Source organism: Adiantum capillus-veneris, chromosome 5, assembly GCF_014529385.1.
Source record: "Adiantum capillus-veneris isolate H3 chromosome 5, ASM1452938v2, whole genome shotgun sequence".
Classification (NCBI taxonomy): domain Eukaryota; kingdom Viridiplantae; phylum Streptophyta; class Polypodiopsida; order Polypodiales; family Pteridaceae; genus Adiantum; species Adiantum capillus-veneris.
This window is the reverse complement of record NC_140935.1, coordinates 153,921,374-153,933,273: the sequence shown is the minus strand read 5'-3', so window position 1 is coordinate 153,933,273 and position 11,900 is coordinate 153,921,374. Positions and strand designations below refer to the sequence as shown.

Sequence of the window (11,900 nt, the reverse complement as noted above, 5' to 3'; positions counted from 1 at the left end):
GATGTCCAAAAATGCAAAAGTTGGAAAAATTCCCCACCTGTAAATAATTGTGATTATTTACTTTTGTTGCAAATTTTGTTTGGATTGCATGATTTTGATCTCTACATGTTTTTATGCATCTATGCATGCTCCAAAATTGATTTGAAGCAAAATGGACATCATTTGCCAATCAATTCAGACTCACGGCATTTCAGAGTGAAATCCGTGAAATTTTCTAACTTTGACACTGTATTCTCCTAAAAGGTGTAGTGCAAGCGATTGAGAAGGCAAGGAAGAGGATGTCTCAGACAGATAAGCTGCAAAAATTGCCACCATACCAATTGGATCCAAGCTCTGTGAAGACGGCAAAGGCAACCTACCTGTCCAAAGAGAAGCTTGAAGAAAAAAACACTACGGTCTTCACCGGTAGGTTCAAGAGTGAAGATGGACACCAGGTGGAGTTACAAATGCTACCCAAGGAGGTTTATGATGTAGCTACAAAGCCAGACACTAAAGAAGCTAGTAGAAGACTGAGACATCGAGAATTCTACGACCAAGAGCCATGTGGGGTAGATTTCCAAAGACCCTATGAACTATTGTCCACAATTAAAGAAGATGGATCTGCTCAGATCTCGGATTAGGAGGGGCAAAAAGTTGAAGTGGCTATCAACAAAGATATAGTGGCCGAAGCACTGAAGCTTCCAACAGAAGGTATGACAATGCGGGCCAAGGATAGGAAAATAGCAGGTACTTTTACCAAGGATACTGCTGCCGCCACGTTTTGCGATCTCATCCTAAAGCAAGTGGAGGATCCAACCCATCTTAACCACCAACATTTACACTTCCTTTCAAAGAGACCTCCATGATACACAACTCTAGATCATGCAGTTGCAACTACTTTCACACAAGTGTTGAAGTCAACAACAAGGCAAGCAATAGATCATGTGCACTACATGCTCACCACACTTAAGAGCACAAAGAAGGAAGTAAAGATAACATATGTGGGCGCTCTAGAAGTTCTAACACGAATCACATACCATGCTATTGGAATGGCAGATAACTTGCTTCCAGCCCCAGATTAGAATACGTGGATCATCTTAGCTCAACCTTCTTCATGAATCGCAAGATTGACAAAGAAAAGGGTATATAAATCTGATGAGGAATCAATAGAAAGATCGCATGAAGCCCACAACAATGAAAGCTTTGATAATGAAGAAACAAGGGCACCAAGAGAAGAGCTGAAGAAGAAAGCAGTGGGAGCTCATCAAGAGAAACCTCAGTAGAAAAAGGTAAGGTTTGAAAGAGAGAAACAATCTTATGAAAGAAGCCATCAAGCTACAGGAGAAAACCCAGAATCATAGAGTCCGAGGGAGATCAAGGGTCCAAGGACCAAGAACCCTGCAAAGAAAGTCTTACAGGATCCAAAGGATTTACTTGAGTGGATTGTATGCAGAAGCCAAAGCATTGAAGATTCAAGAAGCTCTAGAAGTGCAAAGGAAAGCAAGAGAAGAATCGGCTGTTGTGCAACAAAGGAAACAAAGTGAATCAAATCATGAACAAGAAGAGATGTCTCCAAGACCCACTTCACCCACTTCAAAATAAGAAGATCATCCCATACCAAGTCCAAGCCCTTCACAAATTGCTAAATCCAATGAAGATGAGGAAGCAAAGGAAATAGAGAAGCAACAGGAAGATGCAAGTTTTGAACAGCCCAAGGAAGCAGAAAAAACTGAATCTCGACCTTCTACAACAACCCAAGAAGAATCAATTGAGGCATCCATGAAGCCTCAAGAAGAATCAATTGAACCTACAAGGCCACAAGCAGAATCCGATGCACCATCGAAAGAGCCGCAAACCGCATCTGCTGAAACCTCTAAACAGCCCCAGATAGACCCTAAAGAATGGGAAACCACAGATGAGGTCATCATTCAGGTTAATGAGTATGCAAGGCAAATGCAGGTAATGACAAAAAAATGCGAACAACAACACTCAATGGCAGTGCCAAGGCTAAAGAATTGGAACAGGTAATAGATGCTCTACAAGGTGAGCTCAAAGACATGATCAACATTATTGAAGATCTTCAAAGATAGATTAAAGAGCTAAAAAACAAAGTAGAACAACACTAAACGGTCTGTAGGAAAGACATCAAAAAGAGATGGAAGATTTGGGGGAGCTCCTCATGAAGCTGTCTGATGCATGCAAAAGTAAGGACCAACAACTGACTGAAGTGAACAACGAACTTAAAATCACTACTTAGTGAGTTCAAAAGATCCAAGTGCAACTAGATGTAGACAATGCCTCCTTGCAGTTCTCCAAGCAAAGAATCAATGACCAAGCGGCATTTCTAAGGCAGATAAGGGAAACCCAGCTGTAGCTTCACTCAAGGGAACAGATGAAGTCTACAAGACTTTGGAAAAGATGAATAGGACCTCAAACTTGAGTTGAAGCTTGAACAAGCATAAATACAAGACCTTGCATTAATGGGGGTACAAAGAGAAGAACAATTGCTCAAGGAGATAGATAATTTGAAGAGAGCCAACCAGCTGCTAAGAGAAGGACAACAGAAGCTCATGAGGAGGTAGGAACCTCTAAATAGCCAAGCATAGACATACCATCAGTCTCCTTTGCAAGTATGGAAACACAGCCATCAGAAGGGATAGCAAGAGATTTAGAGTTTCAAGTTCCGATCACAGAAGAAGATTAAGTGCCAATGGTCTAGCTTTTTAAAGCTAAAGAAGATGCACTAAAAGAACAGATAGTCCATGAGGTAGATGCTAAATGGAAAGCGGTAGTGGATTGGGAGGTGAGAGTTCTCCACTCAGTCAATGTAACTTAGCTCACTCCCAACCAAATCAATACGCATCAGCAGTTGCTGCCCTACCCTTTGATAAAGGTGAAGCTACTGCAAGTCAAAGAAAGACTTTACAAGGATATGTAGGTAGAAGGCTTAGATGCTCTCCACCCCAAATGGAGAAAGAACTGGCTCAACAAGAACTCTAGATACCTCATTTTGTTTACAAGAGCACCTGCAGCAATACAGAAAGACTCTACATTATGTCTAGTACCAAGGGTAAGGACATGGTAGGCACATGATGCATTGAGGAAGAAGAGACCAACTTGGCTCAACTACCCAAGACTGTCGGCTCTAGATCAAGGAAGAGCAACAGAGGAATACATGGTAAAAACCCTAACGGACGGCATGAACTTCTTCAAAAGCCTCCCTGACCTCTCATGTGAAATGCTCTATAAAATCTACCGAATTCTGCTTACATGCAGTCAACAAGCTTTTCATGAGACTGAGCAAGCAGGAGCCCCATGGATGTCTTTCCTAGAAGGGAACAAAGTTTTATGCTATGATCTGAGTGGACATCCCTCAGAAGAAGTCCTCTATGGCTTCTACACTAGATGCATGTTTCTACCATCAAGCAATATGTTGGGATTTGAAGAGGTTTTTTATACAAGATTCTTCACATGGCGAACAAATATTTTTGGCCCAGTGATCCACAATCTAACATCAAGGTTTGTTGGCTATTCTACCATCAAACTTAAAAATAAAGTCACTATTCGGTTTTTGCAAGTCCTTGACAAAGAAAGACGCATCAGATATGAGAAAGCTCTACACACACTTAAAGACCACCTCACTAGTCGTCAAGCCGAAGATTACTTCAATCCATAAAATTGTGTCAAGGGACGACACAGTGGCGAAGGGGGGGAATGCTAGCAAAAAGCTAACCCATGTAACATTTTCTGGGAGCTTTTATTGTAAAAACACTTATTCTTTTGATAAATCGGGAATATTGTAACTCCTTATTTTCATATGGATATTGTAATCGATGAGACGGGGCTATAAGATTCCAGATTGTATCAGCTTATCCTTAGTTAGAGCTCCCAGATTATTATTTTTTGACCAAAGAAACCTTGGCTAAGGTATAAAAACCAATTTTTGTAAGTTATTTGAAAGTTTTTGGATAATAGAACACAGCATGAGCTAACGACGCTCACTTGTCTCCTTATCGTGCTTCTTACTCCCTTCCTAGTTGTCATATTGCAGTGTCGTCTATTGCGTTGCAACCGCAGATAACAGCTCTACACATCGACGTAAACATTTCATGGTAATCCATAGATTTTGGCATCATCCGCGGCCTAATTTCATCATAAGTAGGAATTTAAGCTAGGAAATCACAAAGTAAGCATAGGTGGGGTATTGGAGTGTCATTGCTAAGCATTTAGATGCATTCGGGGTCGAAAATGACTAGGTCAAAAACTCACTGTATTGTTAATAATCACGATTTTTGCACTTGACCTAAAGTGAGATTTGAGACTATAAACATGTGTGCTTAGGTCTTACATACGTATCCTAGAAGTTTTGTAACATTCGGATGTCGTTTGATGGTGTAACAATTATAACTTGTTTGCCGATTAGTGACTAGCTTTTGATGACTTAGGTCATTTGAGTGTAGCTTGAGCTAGATGTGAGTTATCTATTGCTTTCCAAGAGATTGACACCCTCTTGTAGCCTCTATGCACTAGTCGAGTAAGCTTCGTCACATGGATTGACAATTATGTTTGTGGTTCTCGCTATGTCTGCAATAAGATAGGAGTGAGGTTAGAAACCCATCCACATTGAGCCATTGAGAGAGAGAGAGAGAGAGAGAGAGAGAGAGAGAGAGAGAGAGAGAGAGATGACCTCCTTCCCAGGTATGTCGAGAGGAGAGACAGAGAGAGGGGGTCGTGTGGGAGTGTAATATGCATCATAGTGCATCGCAGCAACAAAGTACGTAATCACACGACCCGACTGTGTGTGTGTGTGTGCGTGCATTGTGTGGTGGCATGCCTTTTTTCATATTGCACAACAGACATAAGGTACCTTACCACAAAATGTGAGTGTGTGCATAAGCTGTTCTAGTTTCAAGATGAACTTCACAACTTATCGTGGTATGTCAATTATTTTGGCAAACCATGTGGTTTCTTCACTAGTATACCAATCCTTTAGCACCATGTTTAAATTGGCATATTGTAACCATTGGCAAAAATGTGTACGATGTTAGGAAATAAGATGTAGCTAAATAGATAATTGAGTAGATTACTTAATGGAGAGAGACAGATTTACATACACAAGATTATAGAGTAGAGAGAGAGAGAGAGAGAGAGAGAGAGAGAGAGAGAGAGAGAGAGAGAGAGAGAGAGAGAGAGAGAGAGAGTACACACGATATACGTGGTTCACCCAATGTGGGCTACGTCCACTGGAAAACAGCCACTCAATGGTTTTAGTAATTCAAAACAAGAAGTAGTTTACAAAGGGATTATACCCTTAATGGAGCTCCCGCCTTGCTTCACTCTCACCACCTCACACTCACCTTGTTGCATCAACTTCACACACTATGAAATGTGTGTAGAAATGGCCTCCTTTTATAGGCCAAAAGGGATGCCCTCTCTCATGAGAGGCAGCCATGTGTAGCCGCCCTTGTGTAGATAAGTCCAAATCGGACCCTCCAATCCTCCCATGTGTGGCCGCCCTTGAGAAGACAAGTCCGCTCTTGAATTTGGCCACCGGCCATTGAATTCTGCCACCGGCCACCACCGGCCATTGACTTCCGACCACCGGCCAACCGACGGTTGTTTTCCGACCACTTTCCGGCCCCACTTGGAGACTGATCTCCAAACCAAACCTGTGATTGCTTTCCATCCTGGCTTCTTATCCTTGAATGCCGATTGAAGATGAGCAAAAGCTCAACTTCTCCTTGTTGACCACCTTTGTAAACATGTCTGCAGGATTTTCACTTGTATGCACCTTTCCTAGCTTTAGCTGTCCCTCTTCCAAAAGAGTGCATATGAAGTGATATCTCACCTCAATGTTCTTTGTCCTTGAATGAAAGGCTGAGTTCTTCGGAAGATGGATAATGCTTTGGGCTATCACTGTACAAGACACAATTGTCTTGTTTGAATCCAAGCTCTTCTAAGAATCTGTGAAGCCACAGAATTTCTTTGCTTGCCTCCGTCATTGCTACATACTCTGCTTCCGTGGTAGAAAGTGAAACCACTTTCTGCAGCTTTGAAGCCCAGCTTACTGTTGTGCCTCCAACCGTGAACACATATCTAGTAGTGCTCCTTCGAGTATCTTTGTCACCTACCATATCTGCATCAGCATACCCTTCTAGAAAAATATCAGTTCCTCCAAAATACAAAGCATTTGCTGTTGTCCCTTTTAGATACCTACGTATCCACTTCACAGCTTACCAATGCTCTTTACCTGGGTTGTCCATGAACCTACTCACAACTCCCACTGCATGTGCAATGTCTGGCCTTGTCCAAACCATAGCATACATTAGAGAACCTACCGCTGCAGCATATGGAACTTTAGACATATAGGATATCTCCTCTTGTGTCTTTGGACACATATCCTTCGTTAGTTTAAAATGACTAGCCAAAGGTGTAGAAATTGGTTTTTCATTTTGCATTGCAAACCTTTCTAGTACCTTCTTGATGTAATCTTCTTGAGATAGCTTTATTGTCTTCTTCGTCCTGTCCCTTGATATTTTCATACCAAGTATCCTCTTTGCAGCACCTAAATCTTTCATTGAAAAAGATTTAGACAGCTCCTCTTTTAGGTCTTTGATGTCCTACATGTTATCACTTGCAATCCACATGTCATCAACATAAAACATTAGGATGATGAATTTCCCATCTCCCAAATTCTTCGTGTAGACGCAGTGATCCGAGTTGCATCTTGTGAATCCATGAGCCAACATCCATCGATCAAACTTCAAGTACCATTGTCTTGATGCTTGCTTTAAACCATACAAGCTCTTCTTTAATCTACAAAACATTTTCTCCTTACCTTTTACTTCATACCCCTTTGGTTGAAGCCTGTAGATTTCCTCCTCTAAGTCACCGTGAGGGAATGCCGTATTTACATCCATTTGCTCGAGATTTAGATCATGAGCAGCCACAAGGCTTAATACAAGCCTAATTGAGTTAATTTTTACAACAGGAGATAATATTTCATTGAAGTCAATACCTTTCTTTTGAGAAAACCCTTTTACCACAAGCCTAGACTTGTACCTTTTCTTCCCACCTTCTTTTTCCTTCAGCTTGTACACCCATTTGTTTTGAAGTGCCCGCTTACCTTTAGGCAACTCAACCAACTCCCATGTTTGGTTGCGATGTAGTGAGTCCATCTCCATTTGCATGCTCTTCGTCCATTCTTCTTTGGATTCATGTTGCATAGCTTCTTCGTATGATTCTGGCTCTCCAGAATTTGAGATCAAGAGATGGTTGAAGGAAGGAACAAACCTTTCTGGAGGTCTACTTGCTCTTGTAGATCTTCGGAGAATAGGTTGAGGCTCCTCATTTGGTTGACGTTGTTGCACATTGTCACCGTTTTTGCAGTCCTTGAGTCTTCACCGTCCTCAAGCTCCATGTACTCATCACCAGTTTCTTTTGTTTGTTTTCTTTCCAAGTAATCTTTGTACATATTTTCTTCGTTAAAAATTACATCCCTACTCCTTAAGAATTTACCATCTTCAGGATTCCATAGGCGATACCCAAAGTCACCTTCTCCATAGCCAGTGAAGAAACACTTTTTGGACTTTGCATCTAGCTTTGATCTTAGGCTTCTATCTATGTGCATGAAAGCCTCACACCCAAACACTTTGAGAAATGCATAATTCACTGGTTTACTTGTCCATGCCTCTTCTGGAACTCCCCCATCCAATGCCGTTGAGGGTGACCGATTGATTAAGTACACAGACATACTTACAGCTTCCGCCCAAAGCTCAAGCGGTAGGCCTGCATGTAGCCGTATGCTTTGTGCTCGCTCCATGATTGTCGTGTTCATCCTTTCCAAAATCCCATTTTGTTGAGGTGTCCTTGGGGTTGTCCTTTGCCTCCGAATGCCATTGCTAGCACAAAAGCTTTCAAAAGCTTGGCTACAATATTTGCCTCCATTGTCGGATCTGAGGCATTTAACCTTGGTACCTGTTTCGTTCTCCACAAAGGCTTTCCACCTTTGAAATATGGAAAATACATCGGATTTATTCTTCATGACATAAACCCATCTTTTTCTAGTCGCATCGTCTATGAATGTTACATAGTACAATGAGCCACCAAGTGATGGTGTACTTGCAGGACCCCAAACATCAGAATGAACCAACTCAAGTTTTTTATTTTTTCTTTCATTTCTCGATTTTTGAAATTTTACCCTCTTTTGTTTACCATAAACACAATTTTCACAGAACTCTAAGTACACTTCTTTCAAACCTGGTAGAAGCTTCTTTGTTTGAAGGATTTGCATTCCTTTGGCACTCATATGCCCAAGTTGGTAGTGCCACACCGCACTGTCAACTTCTGTAGTTGCTGCACAAGCTGAAGGTTGCGTGCTAACAGTACACAAGTAAAGTGTACCGACTTTTTCTCCCTTGACAACCACCAAAGATCCCTTTGAGATCTTCCACCATTTGTTTCCGAATGCAATTTTGTGACCTTCATCGTCCAATTGTCCTGTTGAGATCCAATTTTTGCGAAGAGAAGGAACACTAACATCTTTAAGCTTCCATTCATTTTCGTTAGTAGTTTTGACAGAAACTGTACCTTTGCCGACAATCTCACAAGCTTCATCATCTCCCAAGTATACATACCCAAAATTACCTTTGGTGTAGTCTTGGAAATGTTGCTTGTGTGGTGTCGCATGGAATGAAGCCCCGGAATCTACTATCCAGGAATTAGACACATTGTCTAATGAGAGAATTAGAGCATCTTGCTCTACTTTACCTACCACATTGGCCTCCAATGTTGGCTTGTTGTCTTGAGACTCAGTCTCCTTCTTCTTCTTGGACCAGCAATCCTTCTTGACGTGGCCCTTCTTGCCGCAGTTCCAACATTCAAGAACTGACTTTGTGTGTGACTTGCTCCATCTTGAGCACTCACGACCCTTTTGGCTTTTGAACCTCTCCTTAGGCCTTCCTCTTGTTTCCACTGACAATGCAGCACTTGATGATTCTCCTGTGCTTCTCCTTCGTATTTCCTCGCTTAGGAGAACACCCACAACATCATCAAACTTAAGAGTATTTGTACTAGAAATAGAATTACTTACAGCCATCACAAGGCTGTCCCAACTATTCGGTAGAGATGATAGTATAAGCAGAGCTCACACTTCGTCCCATCGAAATTGATTTTCACTGATCGAAGTTGACTTATATTTGTATTAAAGTCATTTAGGTGTTCTGCAACTGAACCATTCTCTGCCATCTTTAGATTGAACAAGCGCTTCATAAGAAATACTTTATTGGATGCCGATGGTTTCTCGTAGAAGTCGTCAAGTGACTTCATCAAGTCCTCCGTGGTCTTCATCTCCGAAACATTGAAGGCCACCGTTGACACCAAGCTTAACCGGATTGTTCCCAGTGTCTTTCGATCAAGGACAATCCATGCTTCATCTGCCATTGTTGCGGGCTTCTTCGCAAGACCGCCTAGTGGCAAATAGAGGTCCTTCTGGTAGAGATAGTCTTCAATCTGCATCTTCCTATGTTGGTAGTTTTTGCCGTTGAGCTTCTCAATCTTGAGCTTCCCTTCCTCCGCCATAACTCCCACTCAATTCAATTGATACCAGTTGTTAGGAAATAAGACGTAGCTAAATAGATAATTGAGTAGATTACTTAATGGAGAGAGACAGATTTACATACACAAGATTATAGAGTAGAGAGAGAGAGAGAGAGAGAGAGAGAGAGAGAGAGAGGTCTATCCAAAAAATGGTCCCTAATATGTAATGCACCACCTGATCTTGTGGTGAAGCAAAATCAAAATTTACATTACTACTCTATATATCGACCGCATATGTTGTGAGCATAATCCCACTCTTTGCTAGGGGCTTTTTTATTCTTTGCCTTCTTTATACCACTTGTGCCGACATTTTTCTCCATTGCTTTCAATTTAATACTAAAGACATAAGAACTAGATGTTTAGTTTTAAAATCATTTTTCTTCTTTTTAATATATATTAGAAAAACAATTACTAAGAAAGTAATCAAATCTACACAATATGAGATTTGCAATGCACTCTAGTCCATCCATATATCAACCACATATGTTGTGAGTAAACATACACATTACAATGCACTCTCTACTTAGCATTATGCATACAACAACGCTATGAATTTTTCAATGCGATTATAAATACGAGGATCAATTATACACCCTTTGCAATTTGTAGACAATAAGACATATCTATTTTCACATGCTACAAAAACTAATCAACTTATAAATTTAAAAAATGATCATTGTTTGCAAAACAGGCATGAAAGAAACACTATCTATGATTTGCCATCTCGTGCACTAACAGTCTTTCATAATACATAATGCACTCCCTATATAAATCAATGCATAAAACAAGGCAATGCAATCTTCAATACAATTACACAGTACCTGTACCCAATCAAGGATTGTAGTCCCCTTATGCATCCACTTCAAAATATAAAAGCTATTTTCACCAAATTAAGGATTAAAGTTGTCATATTGTGCAGTGACAATGTATATCAATTCAAATCTATGATGGTGTAAAATGCAAGACTTCAAGAATCTTTATATACCCAGTACATTAGTAAAGGGAATCCAACCCTTGCTACTATCAACTCGTTATTTAAATATGCTCATCTTCTAAAACCAAGTTCGGTCCATTTTTGGACCAATGGCTTTGTCACAATGAGTACGAATCTCCAAAGTTTCAATTGTTCTAGCTTTGTACCTTTGTTTCTGGTGAAAGATTTAAATATTTTTAGAAGTGGTTACCATATTAAGAATCACGCTCGACGCAGAAAAAGGACCTGTGACTCTATAACCTTAGGTCAATTCACAATGAGATATTGAATTGGTGCTCATCTCAAATACACTCCCCAAGGATTTGTCTAGTCAAAATGCCAAGGTTAGAAGAGGTTTTACTATATACGATTAAAAGCCCACCGGGGTTTTTTGTTTTCTTGGCGGGCCTACCAAGAAAATAAAAAAGCTCGGTGGGCCTGTACAAAAATTTCATATACTCGGTGGGCCAAAAGCAGTTTGGTAACGAGTGACATTTACAGAATCACGAGCATCATGAAGACTTAATTTCAAGCATGTTTCCATGGGAGTGGCAATAGGCTTGTAGTCCTCAAGTCCAAACTTACATATCAATGTATCTACGTAACATGTTTGACACAAGGCAATACCACCATCACACTGCTTAAATTTTATGCCAAGTAATGATGCAACAGCCGCAAATCTTTCATCTTGAAAGTAGCATTCAAATCATCCTTAAATTTAGCAATATATAGAACAACAATGAGAAGTACATCACCCTCATGCTTTACATACAAAGTGCTTTCTATTGGAATATTATGAAAGCCTCATTTAACCAAATGGGTGTCAACTTTCTCATACCAAGGATGAGGAGATTGCTTCAACCCATTAATGCATTCTTATATTTGCACACCTTATCCTCTTGTCCTTTCTTAACAAAACCATGAGGCTGCATTACATAAACTTTCTCAAATATGTCACCATTCAAGAAAGTAGTAACAATCTTTGATTGATGTACATCCCATCCAAAATGAACTACCAATGCACACAAAAAACATACAGTAGTCATACGAAAAATGGGATTAAATGTCTCTTCATAATCTATGCCTTTTAGGTGTGCATATCCTTTTGCAAAAAGTGGAGCCTTATAGCAATCAATCTCACCATCTCACTTATGTTTCAACTTGTAAATCCATTTTTTACCAATAACATTTTTGCTAGGAGGCAAATTACATAAAGTCCATGTGTCATTTTCTAGAAGTGCATCATATTTTGATTGCATGGTAGCCATTTATAAGTTTTTGTATTCTATACTTCATCAAAAGACATAGATTCTTGTTAGCAGCAAGCTAACAAGGATACCATTTTTCGGAG

General features: G+C 40.3%; 1 pseudogene; it reads left to right on the top strand.

The window, feature by feature from the left end:
• The first annotated feature begins 1,758 nt into the window (after positions 1–1,758).
• Positions 1,759–11,900, top strand: part of LOC147458331 (uncharacterized) — a 33,288-nt pseudogene continuing 23,146 nt past the window's right edge.